The following is a 25,331-nucleotide window of genomic DNA, read 5'->3' on the forward strand; positions in this document are numbered from 1 at the left end:
AAGGCTTTCTGGAACCATAGAAGAATATATAAATTTTCTTTGTAAATTAGGAGAACCATATTCAGTGGAAATAGAAATAGAAAAGACTTTGAAGATTTGGCAGGTAAGTTAACTAGGTCATTCCAGGGATGTCTCTCGTAACCCTCTCAGTCCAGCCTCAGCCTCTGCTGTCACTAATCTCTCCATCTTGTCTCTGCCTTCTTCTCTGTGTCTCTCCTCTCTCTGGCCTACCTTATCTTCCCCTCTCCCTACTTGCTTTTCCACCAGACATTATAGAAGAGAGTTCCTTAGGTAGTAGGCTAGTCCAGATGGCTTTGCATTTCAACTTTTGCTCAAAGAGAGCTTGCTGGTTCCCCTACAGATACATATTTAAGTGGAATTTGGGGACTCAAAAGCACTCTTTGCTCTTCCTTCAACATCACCTTCTCTTAGCTACCTCAGAGTTGCCCAGTCTGCACCCCTCCCAACAAATGCCAATCATTCAATGACTTGCTAAAAAGAGAGCACACATTAGTGAGGGTAGGAAGGCCAAGGGAAATGGAGTATTGACATCAGGAGTTTCATTTTTTCTGTTCAGAACCTTGACGCACTGTACTATGCACTCTCTATTTAGGAGCCTCAGTTGATACACACCCTGCTTGCCAAATAGAAAATTTAGAAGAGTCTTTTCCTCTCTTCCCTCAGAAATTTGTGGTGCCTGAGTAGGTTGACATTTGTGACAATGATTGTTGGGAATTTCCAATGGAGTCTTGAATCTCACCACCATTCCCTTTTCTCAGGAGAGACAACTAGGGGGGCTCCTCCCCATGACCCCACCCCAGCAATCATGACAACTGTTATGTATATCATACATGGTTCACCCAGGGCCTAACCATGCCACAACCCATACTACTTCTCACCTGTTCCCCTCTCTTTCACCTCACTTCTAACAGGCTCTATTGAAGACACTTGGAAGGGCAGCCTCTCCCCATGCCTACTTCCCATCCTTTGGGTTTCCAGCTGCAGAACATACCAGCACCCTCTCTCTTTAGTTCAATTCTTCCCTCTCATTCCCCCAATGGAGGAGTGGTTTCTGCAGCTCTCATAATCACGGGGGGAGAGAAGCGGACAAGTAGAATGGACTATTTTCCTGGCACTCTTTTACTTCTCCACTCACTTCCTCCAACTGCCTTTGAACTACTAGACTTGAACAACCCCTCCCCTACCCTTCCAAAGGGAGCAATAATAATAGCTAGCACTTACTGAGTGACAACTATGTACCAAGCATGGTTTGCTCAGCTTTTCTGAGACTCCAGCTCTCAGTCCCTGTGGCACTCTCTCTTTCCTTTGTCAAACTTTCCATGTCTCAACTCCCTGCCTCATCTGTCTTTATCTCCAACTCCATCTTCTAACCAGTTATGGGGTGATCCACTGTCATTCTTCCAGAGGCCCCATCTTATGTGACTAGACCCTTCAAGGATGGGCCACTCCATCTCTATGCCCGGACCATCACTAGCTACTCTCAGGAATTGTCTCATGGTCCAGGCTACGCTTTTCACCATCCAAGCCAGCTCTTACCACAACCACTGCCTCATCACCCCACTGCCAGTTAGCCCCCGATTCCTGGACCTTAAAAGCCCCCAGAAGTGACCCCATCCTTTCCCCCAGGTCCCAGAACCTATCCAGACCCCAAGAATGGCCACGGCATTTCACACAGGTTACAAAAGCTGCAATAAGCATTTTTGACTCCAGCCTTCTGCTGCGTGACTCCTCTGTCCCCATTCCCGGCCACCTTTCCCCTCCCTCCTGCCCACTCACTTGCCCACCAACTGTTTAGCAAAGCAAAACCCCCTTTATAAAATGATTCATTCAATATGACACTCTCATTTCTCCTGAAGGGTTCGTTTGTACTTTTAGAGCCCCAAACGCATTCCTTCTTTGGAAACTTCTTTACACCCTTTACTGAGAAGACGCTGGATTTTGAGTGTGAAAAATGGCTGAATCTACTTTGGAAAAAAATAAAACCGTTACCCCAGGATCTCGCAAAGCGAGAATTGACTGGTAACTGCCGTCACGCTTCCAAGGCTCATCATTCACTGGGCTACTGACTTGTCAATCACTTCTGCTAGGCCAATGAGCAGCACCCCCTGACACAAACGGAGGTTGGAGGACAGGCCAATCGCTCCCGGCTATTTGAGCCAATGGAGAAGTTCCTGATGCCCACACCTGCTGGTCTCACCGCCAGGGCCTGGGCATCACAGGCAGGGGGAATGGGGAGGGGACGGTAGCGTCAGCCTACACCCACACGCAGGTTAGAGCCTTGGACGGGGAAGCGGAAAAGGCTTAGCAGCTACTAATGGGTTCTATTAATAGTAGTAGTGTTAGGTAGGCTGCACTGGCTGTATTCTGCCCCCATGCCTATCATTCCCTCACTCTGTGACCCTGGGCGAGTCTCTTCCTCATCCTGGTGCTCAGTTGCCTTTTCATAAGGAGAGGGTTGATTCCCCATGATCTGTTGACTCCTTTGCTTTTGGATATTTTGGAAGACGCCCTGCGTCACAGGCTAGTTAATTGTGAACGTCAGGGAAAGGACCAGAGTAGAGAAGCACTTCCAGGATCCAGAGCCAGGAGGATGCTCAAAAGGAAGGGAGGAGAGATGCCCTTCGGCCAAAGGGAGAGCTTGGAGGGTGAGGGGAAGTGGTTGCTTACCAGAAGGGCCTCTGAGTGTGAACTCAAAAGATAGAGGATGGCCGAGCGTGGAGGCTCATGCCTGTAATTTCAGCACTTTGGGAGGCCGAGGCGGGCAGATCACTTGAGGACAGGAGTTCGAGACCAGCCTGGCTAATATGACGAGACCCCATCTCTACTAAAAATACAAAAATTAGTCAGGCGTCATAGCAGGCACCTGTAATCCCAGCTACTTGGCTACTTGGGAGGCTGAGGCATGAGAATCATTTGAACCTGGGAGGTGGAGCTGCAGTGAGCCGAGATTGCACCACTGCACTCCAGCCTAGGCGACACAGTGAGACCCTGTCTTAAAAAAATAATAATAATAGAGGAAGCATTTTGGTCCACTGTCCACTCACACAGGGTTAGGCGGAGAGGAAAAAGCTGCTGAGACTGAAGAATGCCCTTTAACCCCACTTACTGGTTGTTTTGATTCTTTCCTGTAGTTTCCTGATAAAAGGTCCTTTGGAAACTTTGATTCTCTTCTCACCAAGTTGAACGGAGATGTGTTCCCATAGTAAGAGTAAGGCCCCTGCATTTGCTGCCCTCCGTTTTCCCAACTAACACCATGGCCTCCACCCTGTACCCCATTCATACGCCTCAGAAGCTGACAATGACTGTTGGGCTTTTCCAATGAATACCAGAACACCATTTCCTGCAGCCTGAAAAGAAGACAGTATAATTATTTGGCAGCAAGAGGTGAGCATGGGTAAGGAGGGCGGAACTCTTTCACTCATACCCACCCCTCCTCCTCTCTCCTTTCCTTTTCCCCATATTCTTTCTCCCCAGCCCTTCCCTCCTCCCACCTCCTGACTCTAGCCCAGGCCACCGAAATTTTTTCCACTTTTCACACCCTCCTGAGAATTTCCGGGGGCCTGAAAGAAGACCTGTTCCCTAGCACTAGTTCATCGTCTGCTCCACTGAGAAATAACCAGCTACCAGAAAGTTTGAGACACTGATTTGCAGAAAGAGGGCACCAAATCAGTTTAGAGTCAGGGTCTGTAGTCAGTAGAGTTGGCAAACGCCATTTCCCTGACCCACTGGGTATCTGAATACTTGTCATTGGCCCTTGAGAGCTCATCAACTGTGGATGTGCAATAAGCTTGTCCAGGACCAAAAGTGTCTCTTGCTGCTTAAATAGCCACCAAAAAGATTCCACTTGTCAAAGCACCTGCCTCCCTGCACTGACTTCTTTTACCTTCTGTCTCCTTTTTCTCACTTTCACACTGTTCTCCTCTTTTTCTCTTTTCCTGTGCCCTTCTCTCTCTCTGGTTTGATTTCTTTTTTCCAGGCCAAGCAGGAAACTAGAGATATGGTGATGGTGGTGGTCCCAAGGAGGAGCTTTAACCTGAGCACCACCCACAGAAGGCAGACCACCCTCCCGGCCGCAGTGCAAATGAATGTTGGCCCCCACCCAGGTCCTCAAGTGCTTTCCCAGTCACGCCCCAGCTGCCCAGTTTTTTTCTCCAGGCCTACTACAGATGGGTTACCCTGACTCCACCCCCAACACCCTCCAATGATTAGAACCACTGACTCCTCTCTCCCATACCTGCCTCCATGGCAGGCGCCTGCAGAAACCAAACATAGTCACCTTAGACTCTGGCATACTGAGACCAGGGCTTCATCCTGGCCCCCTTGCCTCCCTGGCAATTTATCATTTAATAAAAATATTGTTAAAAAATATTCATGAGTCTAAAATATGTGTATTGTTTCAGAATGTAGCATCAAATTACATCCCAGCTACCCAGGAGGCTGAGGCAGGAGACTCGCTTGAACCCAGGAGGCAGAGGTTGCAGTGAGCTGAGATTGCGCCACTGCACTCCAGCCTGGGCGACAAGAGTGAAACTCCATCTTAAAATAAAAATAAAAAAAAAAATTGGTTTCCCTGGGCACAGGACATTGCACCGGATTGGGGAGCATTTCCCCTACTCTGTTAGGACATTATGTAACAAAGACTGAGGGTTCTTGTGTTATTTATAATAAGAGGCCAAAAATAGTTACATTTGAGTTGGTTCATGTAGTGAACTATTGTGTAGCTGTTAAAAGGCATTTGAAGACTTTTTCATGACAGAAGGAAAAAGGCATATTCCAAAACTGTATGTACAGTATGTTCATAATTTTATAAAGTATCTATGTGCATAGGAACTTTGCAGAAAGACACCAAAATCTCCAGAAGTTGGAATTCTGGCTGATTTTTATTTTATCATTTTTTTTTTATTTTCCACAGTGAACATTATTATCATGAGAATAAAAGAAATCCCATATTATAAAAGTTGTTGGGTCTTCCCTGCTGGAAATGAAGAAGGAATCACAGCTGCTCTGGTGAGGGAGCTGTTAGGTCCAGTGCTCTCTGACACTTGACTGCTTAGGCCAGCGGAGGTGGAAGGCCCAAATGGGAGCCAGATCCTATAATCCTGCCAACCATCAGGAGGAGACAGATTTAGATGTGGTGGAGGACAAGGCAGTCTGTTCCTCCCTCACCGCCTCCCACTCACTTTTCCTTTCTCTTGCACCTTCTTTGTGCTGTAGTGACAAGCACTCTGCTCCTAAGGGCAGAAGACCTGGATCCACATCTTGACCCTCACACCCCCTAGCTAGGTGGCTGGATGAATTTTTCAGTCCTACCAAACCTCACCCCGTTTACCTATAAGACACAGAGCAGAAGCCTCAAATTGATCATTAGCAGCTCAATCGTACCTAAGGGACTTTGCAATTTTTTTTTAACACACCCACATCTTCTTAACAGCAATTCTTTTCCCTCTTTCTAGAATGTCATGTGGTTAGTTCCTACTTGTCATTTGGGTCTCAGAGTGGCACCTCCTCAAAGAGTTCCTCACTCCCCTCAGTCCCTCTCCATACATTTTTTATTTTTGCTGAGTACTGATCCCTAACTAAGATTATCTTATATATTTGCTAGCTTGCTTCTTGTCTCCTGAAAATTAAATTCTTTGGGAGCAGGAATCTTGCCTGCCTTGAGGGCCACTGTATCTCCATTACCTAAAACACTGTCTGTCACCAATTAAATGAGTCAAGTACTGTGCAATACATTTTCACCATGTTTTCTTATTTAATCTTCCCAAGAACCCCGTGTGGTTTATGTATGAGAGAAAGGTTAAGAACAGAGAGGTGAAGTACAATGAGTAAGTGGCAGAGCCAGAATTAGCACTAATTCTGGAACACTTTCCACTTTGCTACCCCTCCCTCCCATGCAGCCAGCATGAAGCCTGTTTTGGAGAGAGGGCTGGGACGGTTCAAGGGCAGGGAACATGAAGAGCCAAATTTCTGAGTCTGGAAAGTTCAAAATAGGAAAAAGACAGAATTGGGTTATGGTCATGGGAAATAGGGGGAGCAAAGGTTGGAAAGAGCTGGAGAAGCTTACTTGGAGTTTAGGATCTTGAGACCATTTTATAAGTATCTGAGTGACACATCCTCCCTTTCATTTATTCCATAAGGAGACATTGAACACTTCCTGTGGGTTTTAAGTGGTTCAGAACTTCCCTGGAAGGGGTAGCCCCTGTCCTTAAGTAAGCACCTACTGTGTGCTCCATGTGGCTCAGGACACATCTAGGCTGGGAGATCGTTGTCCTTGTCCTGCCGGTGCCCGGGGTACTGCCTCGAGCCAACTGGGTGTCTGCTTAGTAGGGGTTACCTGCCCTGAGCAGAGACAGATGGGAGATTTCAGTCATCATTAAGGTTTATTGACCAGCAAGGCTGGAATTTCCCAGAGAGAGGAATTAATCTCTCTGCTGACTGAGAGCAGACATCCTGCTGGGAGTAGTTACATAAATTCTGTTGCACAAATTAATTAGGATTGTGATTCATTTGTTTAATGAGGAAGAATCTGATGATGGCAAGAGCCAAGCCAGCCTGGCCTTTCAGAGCCCAGCCAATCCCAGGTGACACTGTGGCAGGTGGGAGGATCCGGTGGCTGGAGCAGGGCTCTGCCATGGGCAGAAGAACCTAGCCAATCAGTAAAAGGAACAAACTGAGGCAGGCAAAGACAGCCAATCAGAATTCAGTGCTAGTTTAGAAGGGGATCCGAGGCTTTGGAGTCTCCTGAAGCTCATGTCTGTGTGGCCTCTCAGGTTGCCAAGCATGGAAGGATCTCTCAGCTTCATCCAGAGTCTTACACCCTCCTCTTTTTCCAAGCTGTGGAGAAAAATTTCTGACCTGAGATCACCTCAGCAGCACTCCCAGGACCCATCCAGCCATTTCCCCCATCCCCAAAATTTGCACGAGGAAGGGTTATTTCAATAAAGCAAAAACCTGTTGCCTGAAGCATATAAAAAGATTCTTCTCTTTCTCCTACCTCTACTTACAAAGTGACCCCTCCCTTCTACTCAGAATGCCCCTACTGCCTGTTCAAGGTAAGCCCCAAATCCCACCAGCATCACCTTCATTCTACCTGTGAGGCCCCTGCTGGCCTGGGTCTCAGCTTCCTTAAGACCTGGGTCTCAGCTGCGGTAATACCGGTGAGAGACAGGATGGTTGCTGCATGAGGGTAGCCACAGTGGGGAGGGAGAGATGCAGAAACTCCACACAACTCCGGGGGTCATGATTCATATTGTATGTGATGGTGCCCTTTGGGATAGAACAGAAAAGGTGCTTCCTGAAGGTGTGTTTCCTGGTGGCCCTGAAGAAAAGGGGCCAGAGTCAGCAAATGTTTGGAAAGGCAGAAGGATTTGGTGATGGACTACATGTTGGGGAAGAAGTAAGGAGAATAATGCAAATACTGGGACTTATGAATTCACACCAACATCTACAGAAACCCCCAGGGAGCCTTGTTTTCTTTCAAGGCTCACCCACCTCTTACTGTGACAGACCAGACTGGTGTGACCTGGATAAATCATGAGTTGGGCACAACAGGTCCTGTGATAAAGCAAGAGTATTGTCAAGGGTGGGTGCTGGGCTGCCCCAAGGGCTTCATCTTCTCTGCATACCAGGCCGAGAAGCTTCACCTGGAGCCTGGTCAGTTGTACCTCAGTTAGAGAATGTGTAGCCACAAAGGGCCACTGGTCTGGGAACCAAAAGTACAAAATGGAGTGAGCTAGGACAGATCTTGTCAGCTCTCTGGGCCTTACTTGCCTCGTCCTTGAAAGGTGCCTATTGTCTGCCCTGAGGAGAATAGAGCTTCTGCTCTTGCTCCCTATAGACTGTCACCCGTCAGCTGCTAGAGAGATCTTTTGTAAATTTAAGTCAGACCTTGTTATTTCCTATATTTTAAATCCCTCTAAAGCCTTTTCAACACATTCAGAATTTCTTAAAAAAACAAAAAAGAGAAACTAATCCTTGGCAAAGGAGGCCCATGTGATCTAGCCCCTGCCTGCCTTTCAGTCACCCTCCTCTGCAGCTCCCGTCCCTCACCCCACACTGCCCATGCCAGCGCTCCTTCTGATCCTTGAATCCAAGCCCATTCACATCATAAGGCATTTGCACTGACTGGTCTCTGTCCCTGGGGCATCTTTCCCCAGCTCTTTACATGGGTGGAAACTCAATTCTGCTTGAATGTCACCTTCTTGGACAGACTTTCCCCAACTAATCTAAAGTAGCCCAGGCTCCATCCATTACCCTGTCTAATTTTTCATTGTAACATTTTTTACTACCCTTCTTTTATTGGTTTGTTGTCTACCTTCCTCACCTGGAATTTAAGGTCCACGAGCCCGAGGGCTTTCCCCATGGCATCAGTCAGGATCCAGCCAGGAGAACAGGAACTGCACTACATATTTCAGAGGTGTCATTTAATAAAAGAAGTTACTTTCAGTAAAACATATTAGAGGGAGAGGAAAAACCTAAACACGAACACTGAAGTAAGACAGAGGTAATAACCACAAGAAGTAGTGTGTGTTGTCAGAATCTATGTACTGGGGCTGGGCACAGTGGCTCACACCTGTAATCCCAGCACTTTAGGAGGCTGAGGCGGGAGGATTGTTTGAGGTCAGGAGTTCAAGACCAGCCTAACCAACATGGTAAAAACCCATCTCTACTAAAAATACAAAAATTAGCCGAGTGTGGTGGTGGGTGCCTGTAATCCCAGCTACTCGGGAGGCTGAGGCAGGAGACTCACTTTAACCCAGAGGCAGAGGTTGCAGTGAGCCAAGATTGTGCCACTGCACTCCAGCCTGGGCAACAGAGACTCCATCTCAAAAACAAACAAACAAGCAAAAAAGAATCTATGTGCTGTGAGGAAGAACCCACAGAGGTAGGAGCCAGTCCTCCAAGGGGGCACTACCCAGCTGCCACTCACCTCTAAGGTGGCATAGGGAGGCTGGTTCTGGGAGCATTGAAAGGAGCTAGAAACTAGAGCCAGCTTCTACCACGAGGAAGAAGGGCCATTGCTGGGGCAACCCTGGCAAGCATAGAGGAAGCATAAAGGAAAGATCAGTTTCCTGCTTCCTCTGCCTGCCTTCCAGTGTCCAACTAGTATCACTGCCAATGAAAACCGGAAGTCCCATGCCAAAGGATATACCAGCCCCAGCATCACAAAGAGAGCATTAAAAGGTGGGATTTGAGCCAGGCGCGGTGGCTCACACATGTAATCCCAGCACTTTGGGAGGCCAAGGCAGGCAGATCACTTGAGATCAGGAGTTCAAGACCAGCCTGGCCAACATGATGAAATTTCATGGGCTCATGGACCTTAAATCCCAGGTAGGGAGGATAGACAACAAACCAATAAAAAGAGAGTAGTAAAAATCTACTAAAAACACAAAAATTAGTCGGGCGTGGTGGTGGACACCTGCAATCTCAGCTACTTGGGAGGCTGAGGCAGGAGAATCACTTGAATCCAGGATGTGGAGGTTGCAGTGAGCTGAGACTGTGCCACTGCTCTCCAGCCTGGGCAACAGAGTGAGACTTCATCTCAAAAAAAAAAAAAAAAAAAAAAAGGTGGGATTTGGAGCAGAGATACGACAGCAGAATGACTAGTACACCTGTCTTGCACAGTTCCTTAGCCCCATGCTGGAAGAGTGCTTGGCCTCTAGTAGACAATCAAATATTTGTTGAATGGATGGATGAAAAATGAATCATGCACCATATACAGTGTTAGTAGCTAGGGGTGCAGATATGAGACACACTCTAACCTCAAGTGGCTCACACTCTAGTAAGAGAAACAGACATTGTTTAGGGTTCAGGATAAGTGTAACAAGAGAAGCACCTGCAATGTACTTTGGAAGCACAGAAGAGAGACTCGTCATGGCCAAGGACAAAGAGAAATTAGTGAGACACACAGGGAAGCTGATGGTCAGAGGCGTGAGGTTGCAAAGCACGTTAGGGCTGGGAACAGTTCATACAAAGTCAGAGCTTGGAGAGAGTATGACTCAAGTAGTTCATGACAGCTGGAGCATCCATAGGACATCAGGGAGAGCTGAGCCTGGAAAGCTCAAGTCCAGCTCATGAAGGCTTCATATGTCATGCTCAAGGTCAAGGAGCATCGGCCAGGGTTTCACCTCAAGGCAAAGGAGTACTGGCCAGGATTTATGAGCAGGACAGCACATGATCAGAGAGTAACATGATCAGATCTGAGGAGTATCAGTTTTCAGGGAGAAGAATGAAGACTGGAGCCCAGTTAGAAAGTTTTTAGAATAGGCCGGGCCCAGTGGCTCACACCCATAATCCCAGCACTTTGAGAGGCCAAGGCGGGCGGATCACGAGGTTAGGAGATCAAGACCATCCTGACTAACACAGTGAAACCCCGTCTCTACTAAAAATACAAAAAAATTAGCCGGGCATGGTGGTGGGTGCCTGTAGTCCCAGCTACTTGGGAGGCTGAGACAGGAGAATGGCATGAACCCGGGAGGCGGAGCTCGCAGTGAGCCGAGATCGCGCCACTGCACTCCAGCCTGGGTGACAAAGTGAGATTCTGTCTCAAAAAAAAAAAAAAGAAAGAAAGTTGTTAGAATAGTCCTGGATAAAAAGGATGCTGCCTTAGTCCATTCCTGCTGCTATAACAATGCTATAAACAATGCTATAAACAAATGCTGCTATAAACAAATGCTGCTATAAACAAAATACTTTAGACCAGATAATTTGTAAATTATAGAAATGTATTTCTCACAGTTCTGGAGGTCAAGGTGCCGGTAGATTTGGTGTCTGGTGAGGGCTTGCTCTCTCCTTCCAAGATGACACCTTGTTCCTGTACCCTCCAGAGGGGATGCACGCTATGTCTTCATATGGCAGAAGGATGAGAAGGGCCAGGCAGCTCTCTGAAGCCTCTTTTTTTGAGACAGAGTTTTGCTTGTGTTGCCGAGGCTGGAGTGCAATGGCACAATCTAGGCTCACTGCAACCTCCGCGTCCTAGGTTCAAGTGATTCTCCTGCCTCAACCTCCTGAGTAGCTAGGATTACAGGTGCCTGCCACCATGCCCAGCTAATTTTTGTATTTTGAGTAGAGACGGGGTTTCACCATGTTGGCCAGCTGGTCTTGAACTCTTGACCTCATGTGATCCACCCACCTCAGCCTCCCAAAGTGCTGAGATTACAGGCGTGAGCCACCATGCCCAGCCTCTGAAGCCTCTTTTACAAGAGCATTAATCCCATTCCCAAGGGAAGAACCCTCATGACTTAATCAGTTCCCAAAAGGTCCCACCTGTTAATACCACCACAATGGGGATTAAGTTTCAACATGAATTTGGAGGGACACAAACATTCAAGCTTTAACAGATAGGTATTCATCTAACTGTATACTTTCATGGATGTAGTTTGCTATTTGTAATTTATACCTCAATAAAGTCGGATTAAAACAAGAAATAAATGATGGGAATTTGAGCAAAGGCTGTGAAGGTTGAGGACCAAAGGAGGGGAAGAAAGAACTACTGAGGAGCTGGAATCACTCAGCCTGTAAACTGTCACGGGATAACCCAGGCTCCGGTGCCTGAGAGTCAGCCAGGTCGTTGCATCGTCCCCTCACGAACGTGTAAGACTTCAGAGTTGGAAAGGGCCTTCAGAGAATACATCAGTGTCCCAACAGGAAACAGAACTCTGCTCAAATAGTTCAACTGAAGAGACCTTACTGAGGAGGTACTATTTACAGAAGGCTGGATTAAAGAAACCAAGAAGAATATTGAGAAACCCAGAGACTGCAAACTGCTGTGTATTTGTGTGTTGCCACATTGCTATAAATACCTGAGACTGGGTTATTTATAAAGAAAAGAGGCCCTGGGTGTGGTGGCTCATGCCTGTAATCCCAGCACTTTGAGAGGCGGAGGCAGGCAGATCACTTGAGGTCAGGAGTTCAAGACCAGCCTAGCCAACATGGTGAAACCCTGTCTCTACTAAAAACACAAAAATTAGCCAGGCATGGTGGGGAGTGCCTGTAATCCCAGCTCCTCAGGAGGCTGAGGTGGGAGAATCACTTGAACCCGGGAAGTGGAGGTTGCAGCGAGCCGAGATCATGCCACTGCACTCCAGCCTGGGCCACAGAGCGAGACTGTGTCTCAAAAAAAAAGAAAAGAGGTTTCATTGGCTCACAGTTCTGCAGGCTGTACAGGAAGCATGGCAGCATCTGCTTTTGGGGAGACCTCAGGGAACTTATAATCATGGCAGAAGGCAAAGCCAGAGCAAGCGTTCACATGGTCAGAGCAGGAGGAAGAGAGAGAGGGTGGAGGTGCTACACACTTTTAAACAACCAGATCTCACGAGAACCCTATCATGAGAACAGCACTAGGGGAATGGTGCTTAAGCATTAAAACTGCCCCCATGGTCCAATTACCTCCCACCAGGCCCCACCTCCAACAATGGGGATTACAATTCCACATGAGATTTGGGCAGGGACACAGATCCAAACCATATCATGCTGGAAACCACCCATGGGCCTAAAGAAGGTTACTGGAGCCTATTGAGGCCTGGAGCAGTGGGAAGGACCGCTGGGCAGAAGCTATAGCCAGGCAGAATGGCACTGGCCCAACCCTGCATCAAAGCAGAGAGGTAGCAGAGAAGAAATACTCCACCCTCTCTTCTCCCACTTTCCAGCCTCCTGCCTGTGTCTCCCAGTGGTCAAATCATACTGGAGCCAATAGACACAGGAACCCATTGATTCATTCCACAGGGATCAGCCTTCTGAGGCACAGAGCAATGCTAAGAAGGAGAGACAATGAATTGAAGAGGACAAGTGGAGAACAACAGCATCATGTACTGCAATTTCCACCGTGTTGTTTTTCCCCAGAAGAAGCCTCAGAGAGTGGAGGCAACCTGCCAAAGGCCATGTAGCAAGTTAGGACAGGGCCCTTAGCTCCTCTTCCTTGGGGCCCAGGCTCCTTGCACACTGGGCCTGCACCGAAGGCAGCCAGGTGGGATGCCCCATTGTCTTGGAGCTGCAGCTGCAGGTCCCAATTAGCCAGAGGAAGGCAGCTGAGCAAGGGCAGCAGTGGGCAGGGCCAGGAAAGATGAACATCCAAGGGCTGGCCACCCACCCTCAACGTCAGGAAGGTAATAGACACTTGCTTCCTTGTCTCATGATTTGCTACCTGCCCCCCTGGTCCCCATTTCCTCTCTTGAGTCCTCCCTAGACCTGGGGACAGGAACCCAGACCTAGGATTGGCAGGAACAAAGGGAGGAGACTCTGCTTCCCTGGTAGCCAGCGCTGCTCATCGATTCCCTAGAGCTGCTCACTGATCCAGCACAAGATGGTTTAATTGAAGTCACTACAATAAATGGTGCAGAAAAGCAACACCCTTTGTCTGCCAGGAGCCTCAGAGAAATGTGAGAGGGAGCTGGGAAAACCAGCAGCAGCAACTGCCGTTACACGATGATGCAAAGAGGGTGAGACTGAGGCGTCACAAAGTCCTGGGTTCGAAGCCTGACTGGTCACTTACAAGTTATGTGACCTTAGTCAAGTCCCTTTATCTTCCCGAGCTTCTAGGCCCTAGTCTAGGAAAATGGGAATATTGTAACCTGTCCTCCCAGACCCTGCATGACCCTGGGCCCTGCCTGCACCTCCAGCTCCATCTCCCACCACCTCTCACCTCTCCTGTCACTCTGTGGTTACCCACATGGGTTGCTGTTCCCTGCCAGTCCTCATATTTCACTCACATGGATCTCTCCCCTGAAATGCCCTTCTCATTCCTTCCTTGAGTAATTCCTACTCACCTTTCAAGATTCAGATCGAGAGTCACCTCCTCCAGCAAGACTCTCTATGCCCAGCCTTTCTTCCCCTGAGTGCCTCTAGCACACCCTGACTGTTGACATCCATTTGGCATTTGACACTCCCTCTCATGCACAGCAGTCTTTCTCTCTCCCTATGGCTTATCTTCTCATGGAGATAAACATGGGAGCTATATCTTCTCTTTCTCATCTTCACATGCCTAATATATGCCTAACATCACAGTCGTGTTGGGGTTGGGGGTACTGAGGTGCAGAGATTCAGAGCCCAGAGGTGGGCACAGCCAGGATGCAGCCGGCACTGGTAGATGATAACTCCCATGTAGCCACGAAGCTCCCTTCCCAGATAGTTAGGATGGTACCTCCACCATACATTCTTGTCTTCAGCATGGAACACAGCCTCCTCTGTGCCCAGGACCAGCTGGCTCTCTGCTCAGCTCCATAAACTACTATCTGATTCAGTATCAGAGGACAGAGGATCCAAGTTGTGAAATCATAAAATGTCAGCATCAAACCTTCTAATGTAGCAAAAGTGATGTCTCAGTACCTCCAGTCTACGTCATAAGAAGCCTTATCATTTCCACTTGTGTCTCTTGGGATGCTCTCTCTCAGCATCCAGGTGCCCTACCATGAGAAGTCCAAGCCATGTGGAGAAGCCACGTCTAGGGACTCCAGTTAACACTCTCAGCTGAGTCCCCAGCTGACAGTCAGCATCAACTGCCAGCCACCTCTGTCTAAAAGTGGGCCATCTTGGGCATCCAGCCCAGTCAAGCCTTCAGATGAGTCCAGTCCCAGCCACTATCTCACACAACCACACAAGAGACATCAAGAACTCCCAGTGGAGTCCAGTCAGCCCGTGGAACTGTAAGAGGTAATAAATTATTGTTTTACAGTACTAAAAAAATGTTTTAAAGAAATGTAATAGCAATGTCATCTTACTTATGAGAAGCAGAAGCTCAGAAATGCCATGTAACTTATCCAAGGTCATAAAATAAGTTAGAGGCAGAGTACAGTGCAGCTAACTGTTGTCACCCATGGTCAGCACCAGAGATGATAAAGGGAAGTGAGCTATCTGGGGTGGGGGTGGAGGGAGAGAGAAGGAAGCTAAATTGTGTAGGAAACATCCGAAGTTAATTCTGTTTAAGAAGAAACTATTTCAAATGTATATGTATTTTTTTAATTTTAAAAAAGTGTCTTATGACTTTTCAGAGTTTACAGAGTTAATGGTTCTATATTTCAGCCTTGAGTTCATTTTGTTTTTTCTTCCCCCTTGAGATAATTAGCCATAAGCGTACCTGAGTACATTTTTCATGTCAAGAAGACAATGGCTTCAAAGGAAGGGAAAGGGCAGCCCTACAGGAGGCCCAGAAAAGAAGGCCAGGTGACAAAAGCAAAGCCTCCCAGGGAAACATTCACATTTCCTGAATGATCTGTCATCAAAAATGCATGTGCACGCAGAAGGGCAACCAACAGAGTCAGGGCAAACGCAGCCAGGCTGGCCCCTGCACCCAACTTTGCCCGGAGGACTTTGAAACACACCCATACCCAGGACAAAAGCAACCCTCCTTCCCGAAATCACTGCCATCTATCTGGCAAAACCACAAGTCCAAAGGAAAATCTTGGATTTGGCTTTTTTTTCAGGCTCCTAAATTTAAGCAACATTAATTTTTTAAAGGCCTGTCCTGCTCTCTATACTGCAATGGAAGATTCAGGGAAGCAGCATTTCATGGTAAGATTAGAACGAGGCCATTCTGTTCTTAATCCTTACCTTGGAGTTGATGTGAAAAGGTGTTGGCTTCACACTTGGATAGTCCTGGGACTGGGCCCAGTATTCCCTTGTTGTTTGTTCTGGAGCATTGCTGTGAGAAGCCATCATTTTTTGCTTATGTCCCTGGGGCTTTATTTACTTCACCTTGTGTTTAATCTTCCCAGCAACTCTATGAGGGGAGTATATTACCTCATTTCAAGGGTAAGGAGATTAGTCTCAAAAAGAAACACACACTCCAAATAACAGATGGGATTCAAACCTTGGCCTGCCCAATTCCAGAGATCTGCTCTAATATGGTTTTGCTGTGTCCCTACCCAAATCTCATCTTGAATTCCCACTTGTTGTGGGAGTGACACAGTGGGAGGTAACTGAATCATGAGGACAGGTCTTTCCCAGGCGGTTCTGATGATAGTGAATAAGTATCACGAGATCTGATAGTTTTTAAAAGGGGAGTTTCCCTGCACAAGCCCTTCTTCTCTTGTCTGCTGCCATGTGAGATGTGACTTTCACCTTCCACCACAATTGTGAGGCTTCCCCAGCCATGTGGAACTGTAAGTCCATTAAACCTCTTTCTTTTGTAAATTGCTCAGTCTCGCATATGTCTTTATCAGCAGTGTGAAAACGGACTAACAAATACTCTTCCCTGTATACCACTTCTATCAGTTACATACCGCCATAATAATTCTGTGAAATAAATAATCGCAAAATCTAGGTGGTATAGAATAGTAAGGCTTTATTGCTCACAGGTCTGGGATGGTTGGCTAGGTGCTTGTGCTGATCATGGCTGGGCTCACTAACATGCTTAGGGCTTGGTTGCCATCGACTGACCTAGGCTGGCCTCAACTGGGACAGCTGGGATGACTCAGCTCTGCTCCAAGTGTCTCTAATCCTAGCCCAAGCACGTTCTCATGGCAATGGCACAGGTACGAGAGAGAAGGCAAACATGATTAGTTGCACAAGTATTTTTCAAGTTTTTGCTTACATCACATTTGCTGTTGTTATCCTATTGGCCAGAGCAAGTTATATTGCTGAGCCCAGAATCAGAAAAGGACATTGCAGATGAATGGCAAAAGGTGTGGGTACAGGGAAGGGTAGGGATTTAGAACCAGTTTTGCAACCTACCACATGATCTTGGGTAAGTTACAGTCCCCTCTCAGAGCCTCTGCTCCTGCATTTTTTAATAGGATGGTATCTACTTTGTAGGGCAGCTGAGATCATTAAATAAGACAAGCTCTGTGAAACACTAGCAAATTGAGAACTACCCTTCCTACTGATGTATTTCAAGTGTACAAGCCTGGGGGTGTTTGTACACATTAACAGAGATACATGAAAACCTCCATGTCTATTTCCAGAGTCCACAGAATTCTACCCAAGTCTCAGAGGTGAGATGGTCCAATCACTGAGATGATAAACAAGAATTGTAGAAAGAGAATAAATCAAGGAAGAAAACAATAAGTAAATGATGTAATTAAAGTTACTGTTGAATAACCTATGAAGGAGAGAATGAGTCAGTGGCAAGTTGAAGCGATGAATCAGGCACAATGTCATGTTTCTAGAATTCTTGTCTATTTCAAGAAAGCCTGACGTCCCAGTTAAAAGAGCACCTTGAGCCTGTAGCAACAACATCTGGAAGGAAACACTCTTGTAATTTTAATTCCTCCTGGGTGCCACCACTAACAACAGGAGCAGCACCCGGGTAGCACAGTTAGGCCCTCCGTAAAATCTCTCGTGGGAGGAGCTGAAAACTACAGCATTACCTCAAACGTATTCAAGGGGATTTTATTTTTTATTTTTATTTTTGCTGGATTTAAAACATTGTTTTTATGGGTAAAATGTAACTGAAAATATGACCATCATAACAGACTTACACCAAAAAACAAGTATTCAAACCACAGGTCTTATGTCAATTCACATCTGTCTTTTTTATTATTTTTTATCTTTTTACAGGCAGGATCTCGCTGCGTTGCTCAGACTGGTCTCGAACTCCTGGGCTTAAGGGATTCTCCTGCCTCAATCACAGCCTCCCAAGTAGCTGAGATTACAAGTGCTCACCACCGTGCCAGCCAGTCCAGTTTTTGAGGTAAAAACAAGTGCACTCAAAAAGAAAAACACTGACAAATGTGTTAGAGTGGAGCATATTCCAAATAAGAATCACAAGCCTAGAAGAGGGGTTTCTGGAGAGTTAAGAGACTTACAGGCTAAAGATGACAGGCCTCGAAGTGAGCCTGACCCACTGTGTACAGAGGCTGGATTTGGTCAGGCAGTTTCTTGGGACTCAAAAGAAGTAGAATCAAACCAGAAACAAAAGAACAAAATTTCCAGAAATGCTGGGGTCTTGGGTATGCAGACTGATCAGGATTGAGTGCTGTTGCCCAGTTCTGGGTCTTCTTTTTCTCCCCCAGCTTTATCGAGATGTAATTGACAACAATTATATATATTTAAGGTGTACAATGTGATTTTTGATATGTGTATATATTGCAAAACGTTCACCACACTCAAGCTGATTATCTAACATATCCATCACCTCACATAGTTCCTTATTTTTTTTTTTTCCTTTAAGACAGGGTCTCACTGTGTCGTCCAGGCTGGAATGCAATGACGTGATCTCAGCTCACTGCAACCTCCACCTTCTGGGCTAAAGGAATCCTCTTGCCTCAGCCTCCCGAGTAGCTGGGACTACAGGGACATACCACCACATCTGGCTAATTTTTTGTATTTTCAGTAGGGGCAGGGTTTTGCTGTATTGCCTAGGCTGGTCTCAAACTCCTGGGTTCAAGTGATCTGCCCACCTGGGCCTCCCAAAGTCTATTTTTTTTTTTTTTTTTTTTTTTTTGGTGAGAACAATTAAGATCTACTCTCAGCAAATTTCAAATACACAATACACTATTGTTAATTGTAGTCACCATTAGATCTCCAGAACTTATTCTGCATATCTGGAACTTTGTACCGTTAGACCAACCTGTTCCCATATCCCCCATCCTCCAGCCCCTGGCAACCACCATTCTATTCTCTGCTCCTAAGCATCTGACTTTTTTTATATTCCACATATTAGTGAGATGTGTGCAGTATTCGTTCAAGGAGATTTTAAATTATTTTTGCAAAGGAATTTCCTGTGCAATATGCTATTTGATTGCCAAAACAAGACTGTGAATTCAGTGCAGGACAATGTGAATCACTCTACTCTATAGATGAGAACTGAGGCTCATACAGTCCTCTCGTTAGCAGCAAGATAAAGGTCAAAAGGCAAGCCTCTTAGGCTCTGTTATCTGAACTAACAGAGAACTGTATTCCAACTATTGGTAACTTCATTCAGATAATTTTACCCTCTGTAAGAAATAACACTGAACACTTATTGAGCACTTACCTTATAAGCATAGCAGCTCATGTAATCCTCGCCACAAACTGAGAAGTCAATCTATGTGGGTTCCTTCCATTTCACAGATAAGGGGAAATTGGAGCTCAGAGATTTAAGCCACCTGCCACAGGTCACATGGCCCATAAAAGGTGAACCAGTATTCACACTCAGGTCTGCGTGACCCCACACACCAAGCTCAACACTGCCGTTATGGATAAATTTGCCCCCTACCCACACACACATATATGTTTTGCCCAGTTACTCAGAAAACACATTTTCTCACCTGTATTTTGCACTTCACTTTGCCTGCCCAGCCGCTGCCTTTAACTGACACAACTCAAGGCATAGGGGCAAGCAATATTAGCTCAGGAAACCTGAGCTGTGACCCTGAGCTGCTGACAGAATGTCTGATATTTATAGCAACTTAGAGTCAAGCACCAGGAAAAGTGTGTTCTGGACTATTGCAGATGTCCTCAGGGAGAAAGAAAATATCTCTATGAAAAATCGTGTGGGATGCTTAACTGATGGAACATCAAACATGAAAAGACAGTTCAATGGGTTTGCATCGGTTAAAAAATAATAGTAAAAGCATGACCCAGTCAACCTCTGTGGATAACATTCTTCAAACGTTTAGGATATAGCCACAGGAGAAGACCCATCACTAGTTGAATTTATAAATTGCCACCCTGTACTTTAACTATCTTACTTATGCGTTTTGTTATTGATTTAGATCTGTCCCATTCCACGAAGGATTTAAGGCTAAAGATTTAAGTTGTGAAGATGATAATGGATTGACTCTATGAATGGCCACATTTTTTTATGCCTCCCTTTTCCCTTGTCCTTGAGCAGTGTCCTCCGACACTGACTCTGTGCTTGGCCCTGTGACTTGCTTTGGCCAATGGTACAGCAGCAAACTTGATGCAAACACAACTTGAAAAAGAAGAGAACAGCCAAGTCATCCCAGCCAAGGCCACCCTGGACCAGCCAGCCTCTTGGCAAGCTGCCAGTGACCACAGAGTCCAATCAACAATGGCCAGTCCTGGCCCAGGTCAGCAGACCCATGAGAAAGAACTTGCTATCATTTAAAGCCATGGGTTTGGGGGTGGTTTGTTGCACAGCAATAACTAACTAATACAGAAACTTACATTCTACAAAAATGCTATTAATCAACAAGCATATTAAGATGCAATCTCGGCCTGGTGCAGTGGCTCACACCTGTAAACCCAGTACTTTGGGAGTCCGAGGCGGGTGGATCACCTGATGTCAGGAGTTCGAGACCAGCCTGGCCAACATGGCAAAACCCGGTCTCTACTACAAATACAAAAATTAGCTGCACATGGTGGTGGCCGCCTGTAATCCCAGCTACTCGGGAGGCTGGGGTAGGAGAATTGCTGGAACCCAAGAGGCGGAGGTTACAGTGAGTCGAGATCACGCCATTGCACTCCAGCCTGGGTGACAAGAGTGAAACTCCATCTAAGGAAAAAAAAAAAAGATGCGATCTCCACCACTAGAAACTTTGTATTTACTTGTGGCAAGACAGAAAAAGGAAAAATACCAGCGAGATCTAATTAAACTATGTCAAAATTGTTTATATCTTATTCCCTCTACCAGGCCAAGCTCATACGCCAGTTTCCTCATGGAACCTTTCACTCCTCCATCTCTTCGCCAAGTTGAAATGTTAACTTCTGCTTCTCTGGGACACTTCGGACCTTTGTTTAAAGCTCTCCCATCTGCTTTTTGCGCTATGTTTAGGGTTATGGCTGGATGGGAATAGGTCTGTCTCTTGCCACTACTGGTAAAATTGGTTCTTGCTTAGCATGATGTGGGCTCCCCACATCTGGCACAGTGACTTGCGCAGGTATGAGCAATCTTGATCAATGTTTGTTGAATGAATAGGCAAATAACTATTGTAAGAGTTTAGCATGAGGGAAAACTCCAACAGAAGTGTGGTAGTCAAGAAGGGTTGAATTAAGGAAGGAGGAGTTAATGTCCTCAACAGGGGCCTCCCATTAAGAACTCATAGAATTCATGGACAGAAGAATTTAGATGAGGAAAATTTTACATCTTCAGATTCACTGATCTCTGAAACTTCACATTTTCTTCCATTATAAATGTAGGCTACAAACCACAGAAGTAGATGTAACAGATACTTTGCTATCACATGTAATGTTGCAGATATTGGAGAGAGGAACAAAATATAATTTATGTTCATCACTACTGTGCTTTGAAATTATAGTGGCTTTTTGGCCAGGCATGGTGGCTCATGCCTGTAATCCCAGCACTTTTGGAGGCAGAGGCAGGTGGATCACTTGAGCCCAGGAGTTTGAGACCAGCCTGGGCAAGACCTCATCTCTACAAAAAATATAAAATTTAGCCAGATATGGTGGCATATGCTTGTGGTCCCAGGTACTCGGGAGGCTGAGGTAGGAGTATCTCTTGAGCCCAAGAGTTCAAGGCTGCAGTTAGGCAAGATTGTGCCACTGGACTCCAGCCTGGGTGACAGAGAGAGACCCTGAAAAAAAAAAAAAGAGGAAAGGAGGAAAGAAAGAAAGAAAGAAAGAAAGAAAGAAAGAAAGAAAGAAAGAAAGAAAGAAAGAGAGAAAGAAAGAAAGAGAGAAAGAGAAAAAGAGAGAGAGAAAGAGAGAGAGAGGGAGGGAGGGAGGAAGGAAGGAAGGAAGGAAGGGAAAAGGAAGGAAGGAAGGAGGGAAGGAAAAGAGAAAAGAAATTGTGTTTTTTTTATGTTAATAAAGGACAGTATTCTTATATCATAAATTTGGTTTTTTGAATACTTTAGTAACTGTTTTCAGTTTCTTTTATAATCCTGTGTATTTTATATCTTTCAAATCATTTTTTGGAAGACAGGCCTAATAGGCTTTATCAGACCATTAAATGGTGCCCATGGCATAAAAGTGGTTAAGATCTCCCTGCCTTGGAGAATAGGTAGATTGTTACTACAGCGATGGGAGAGAAGTATATATCCCAAATAGATGACTAGAACAGCATAAACCAAGATACAGGTGGGGAAGAGTATGAGATGCATGGCGGGATGGAATGTGCCTCCCCTCCCCATCCTTGAGGAGAAAGTCTCCTTGGCAAGATTAAGTAAAAAGACAGCGACTTTATTAGCATAATAATGCATCAAGGAGCAAGAGAATAGTTGATTTGTTTTAGACATGCTCTAAGAATCTGGAGAATTTAAATTCTTAAGGCTCTAACGTCTCCTCTGCAGGGTGGAGCCAAGACTCTGAGGAGAGGGCTGAACTGTGAACCTAGAAGTACCATCTCCCCCTGCACACACCTTTGGTCAAGTTGACCCCAAGAAGAAGGACAAGTCCTCTGCACGGCGATGAGGCCATACACACAGTCTGTGGCCCGGCTTTGGGAGACTGATGGGACAAAGGATGTTTTGCACGATCCTTGGTCTCTGAGCAAATATATACATGGGTTAACACAAAGGCTCTCTTTTTGAAAAATGTGACTGTGAAAGTGTGCCCTCCCAGATATTCCAGGCATAACACAGGAGTGACTGCATGTTTGGGGACAGTGCAGAGGCCACTCTGATTAGATCAGAGGATGTGGACTGGTTCATGATGTAAAAGCTGAAGGGAGGCCGGGCACAGTGGCTCACGCCTGTAATCCTAGCACTTTGGGAGGCCAAGGTGGGTGGATCACAAGGTCAGGAGATCGAGACCATCCTGGCTAACAAGGTGAAACCCCATCTCTACTAAAAATACAAAAATTAGCCAGGCGTGGTGGCAGGCGCCTGTAGTCCCAGCTACTGGGGAGGCTGAGGCAGGAGAATGACGTGAACCTGGGAGGCAGAGCTTGCAGTGAGCTGAGATCGCGCCACTGCACTCCAGCCTGGGCAACAGAGCGAGACGCTGTCTCAAAAAAAAAAAAAAAAATGCTGAAGGGAGGGTGGTAATGAAGGGAAGAGGACTCCAGGGTTTCAAGTGCCATGGATTAAGGGAGGGAGTAAAGGTGGGGGGCCAGGACAGATGGTTGGATCTGTCTTAGAGGTGAGGTACCTTCAAGGTGTCTCAGGGAAAATGGCCAGTAGTCCATCAGGACTCAAGAGTAAGACTCCAGGGAGACACTGGCATGAAATGGGAAGAGAGCTAAGAAAATAATCCACATAGAGGTGATCATTAAAGGCGTAAAGAATAAAGCAATAACGTAAAAAAAAAAAAAAAAAAAAAAAAAAAGCAAGGACTGAACCTTAGGGAACAAGTAAGTAGGCTTCTTTTGTGTCCCAAAGCCAGAGAATGAGAACATTTCAAGAAGAGGGGTTAAATTCAGCCTGAAGAAGGAAGTTGCACAAAATCTCTGGATGTGGCTACCGGGAAGGCCTTGGTGAATTCTGAGCGAGCCGTTCCCACGGAGGGAGCAGTGGATGGAGGCCAGCTGAGGACTGCCGGGTTAGAGGGTGGGTGGAGCAGCCAAGGGAGACAGGAGAGGGTGGGAGCCAATGAAATGGAGAGAGGGAAGCTAGGAGATTTGCAGGCCAACAGCATCACATTAAGTTTCTTTTTAACAAGACGATCCAGTTTTTCATTAGAGAAAGAAGGAAACTGCAAATCAGGGGTATTTAAAGGTCGTGTGAAAATCACGAAAACCTCAAGTTGAATCTGTTCCCACCTAAATAACTTTTGTTTAGAAACCAAGCAAAGCCACTGAAACCATCTCAGCACAAATCCCAAAATGGAATTATTCGGATGTCTCTGAAATGGTGTAGGTGCCATGAGCCACTGTGCTAATATGCAGTGTGTCCACACAGAGCCCAGGGTCCAGCGGTGTCAGAGACAAAGGCCAGAGCTTCCCAGAAGGTTCCACAGAGACAGGAATTCAGGAAGTGGGGTCAAGGGAAGAGCTGCTGTCACTGAATATCCTGCAGCTTAAGAAAATGATCCTGTTTAACCAGCACCTACTATGGGCTAGGCACTTCACCGACATTTTTCTCATCCTGAACAAGACTACAAAGTATTTTTTCTGTTACTATCCCCACAGTGGAGATAAGGAAACACAGGTTCAGGGTAACTTGCCTCAAACCCACAGTTCGTAAGTGGCAGAGATAACCTTGGAGCCCAGGTATATCTGCCTCTAATCCCACCGTGTTCCCATCCGGCCTGGAACCTCACCCAAACACACTGGACCCTCAAAAATAAAAAAATGAATAAATAAATAAGTAAGTGTCATTATCACCTGTAACGCGAGTAAAAGACAAGTGCCCCTTGATGTTAGTGTAGCATAACTTTCCCAGTTTGACCTCTTCAAAAGTTGGGTTTTGTTGTTTTTTAAATTATCCTGAACTTGACAAACTTTATTTAAAAAAAAAATTCACTCACTTAGTCTTTGAGTAAATGAAGAATAGGGCCATGTGTCAGTGCTGGGGACACAAGCCCTGTGCTCAAGTTGTCACAGAGAGAGAAGGCTCAGGACAGCAGGGTGGTGGGGGGCATCTTCCTTCATAGAGGAGAGAATATGAGCCAAACCTATTTGTCTAAATTTGTTTTTATTTTCATCAAAGTATTACCTATAAATCTGAAAAACCAAATAGTGCCCCAAAAGGCTTACAATTGAAAATGGAAGTCTCCTGTTTCCTATCCTTTCACCTTGTTTCCCCAAAGCTGTCTCTGCTGTTATTTCTATCCCCATTTCTAAATAATACATGTATTCTTTAAGCCAGGTGCGGTGGCTCATGCCTGTAATGCCAGCACTTTGGGCAGCCAAGGCTGGTGAGATCACTTGAGGCCAGGAGTTCAAGACCAGACTGGGCAACATGTTGAAACCCCATCTCTACTAAAAATACAAAAATTAGCCAGATGCAGTGGCACATGCCTGTAGTCCCAGCTACTGGAGAGGCAAAGGCAGGAGGATTTCTTGAGCCCAGGAGGTGGAGGTGTCAGTGAGCTGAGATCAAGCGACTGCACCCCAGCCTAGGTGACAGAGTGAAACCCCGTCTCTAAATAAATAAATAAATACATATATAAAACTAAATAGCATGTGTATTCTTCAATCTCTTGGCTCGTCATCTCAGCCTCGGTGTGTTTAGAGAAACTTTTCTTCCATTCCCTCTTTTCCTCCCCTTATGCTCCCAAAATAATATCTCAAACTTTTAAAATCCACATTCCACATTTTCACTTTTATAAATACACAAATATTATTTTATTCCTGGGCCAAGTAGCACACTATGATCTTATTTCCTTTCCTTTTTGTTCTTCCTGTTAACAATCACCTCATTTTTCATCAACTTAGTTCGGTTTGTTGTTGTTGTTGTTGATGAAAACAATTGATGAAATCTTTCCATGCCTCAATATAATTTTCCACATCACCAAACCTGTCAGATCATTTGTTAGGCCGAGTTTTCTTCCTGAGGACAAACTCCCCCAGCCACTAGAGCCTTCTGACTTCT

General features: G+C 45.9%; 2 long non-coding RNA genes across 2 annotated transcripts; both read left to right on the forward strand.

Annotated features, from left to right (window-relative positions):
- Positions 1-2,156: 2,156 nt before the first annotated feature.
- On the forward strand, positions 2,157-4,389 carry LOC101137161 (uncharacterized). Its single transcript, XR_175776.4, has 3 exons — positions 2,157-2,290; positions 3,153-3,405; positions 3,998-4,389. It is a non-coding gene; the product is annotated as an uncharacterized lncRNA (long non-coding RNA).
- A 7,762-nt stretch (positions 4,390-12,151) lies between these two features.
- On the forward strand, positions 12,152-22,662 carry LOC129525287 (uncharacterized). The gene is made up of 3 exons (XR_008669462.2): positions 12,152-14,667; positions 17,512-17,644; positions 22,149-22,662. It is a non-coding gene; the product is annotated as an uncharacterized lncRNA (long non-coding RNA).
- Positions 22,663-25,331: the final 2,669 nt, after the last annotated feature.

This window comes from Gorilla gorilla, chromosome 9, assembly GCF_029281585.2.
Source record: "Gorilla gorilla gorilla isolate KB3781 chromosome 9, NHGRI_mGorGor1-v2.1_pri, whole genome shotgun sequence".
NCBI lineage: Eukaryota > Metazoa > Chordata > Mammalia > Primates > Hominidae > Gorilla > Gorilla gorilla.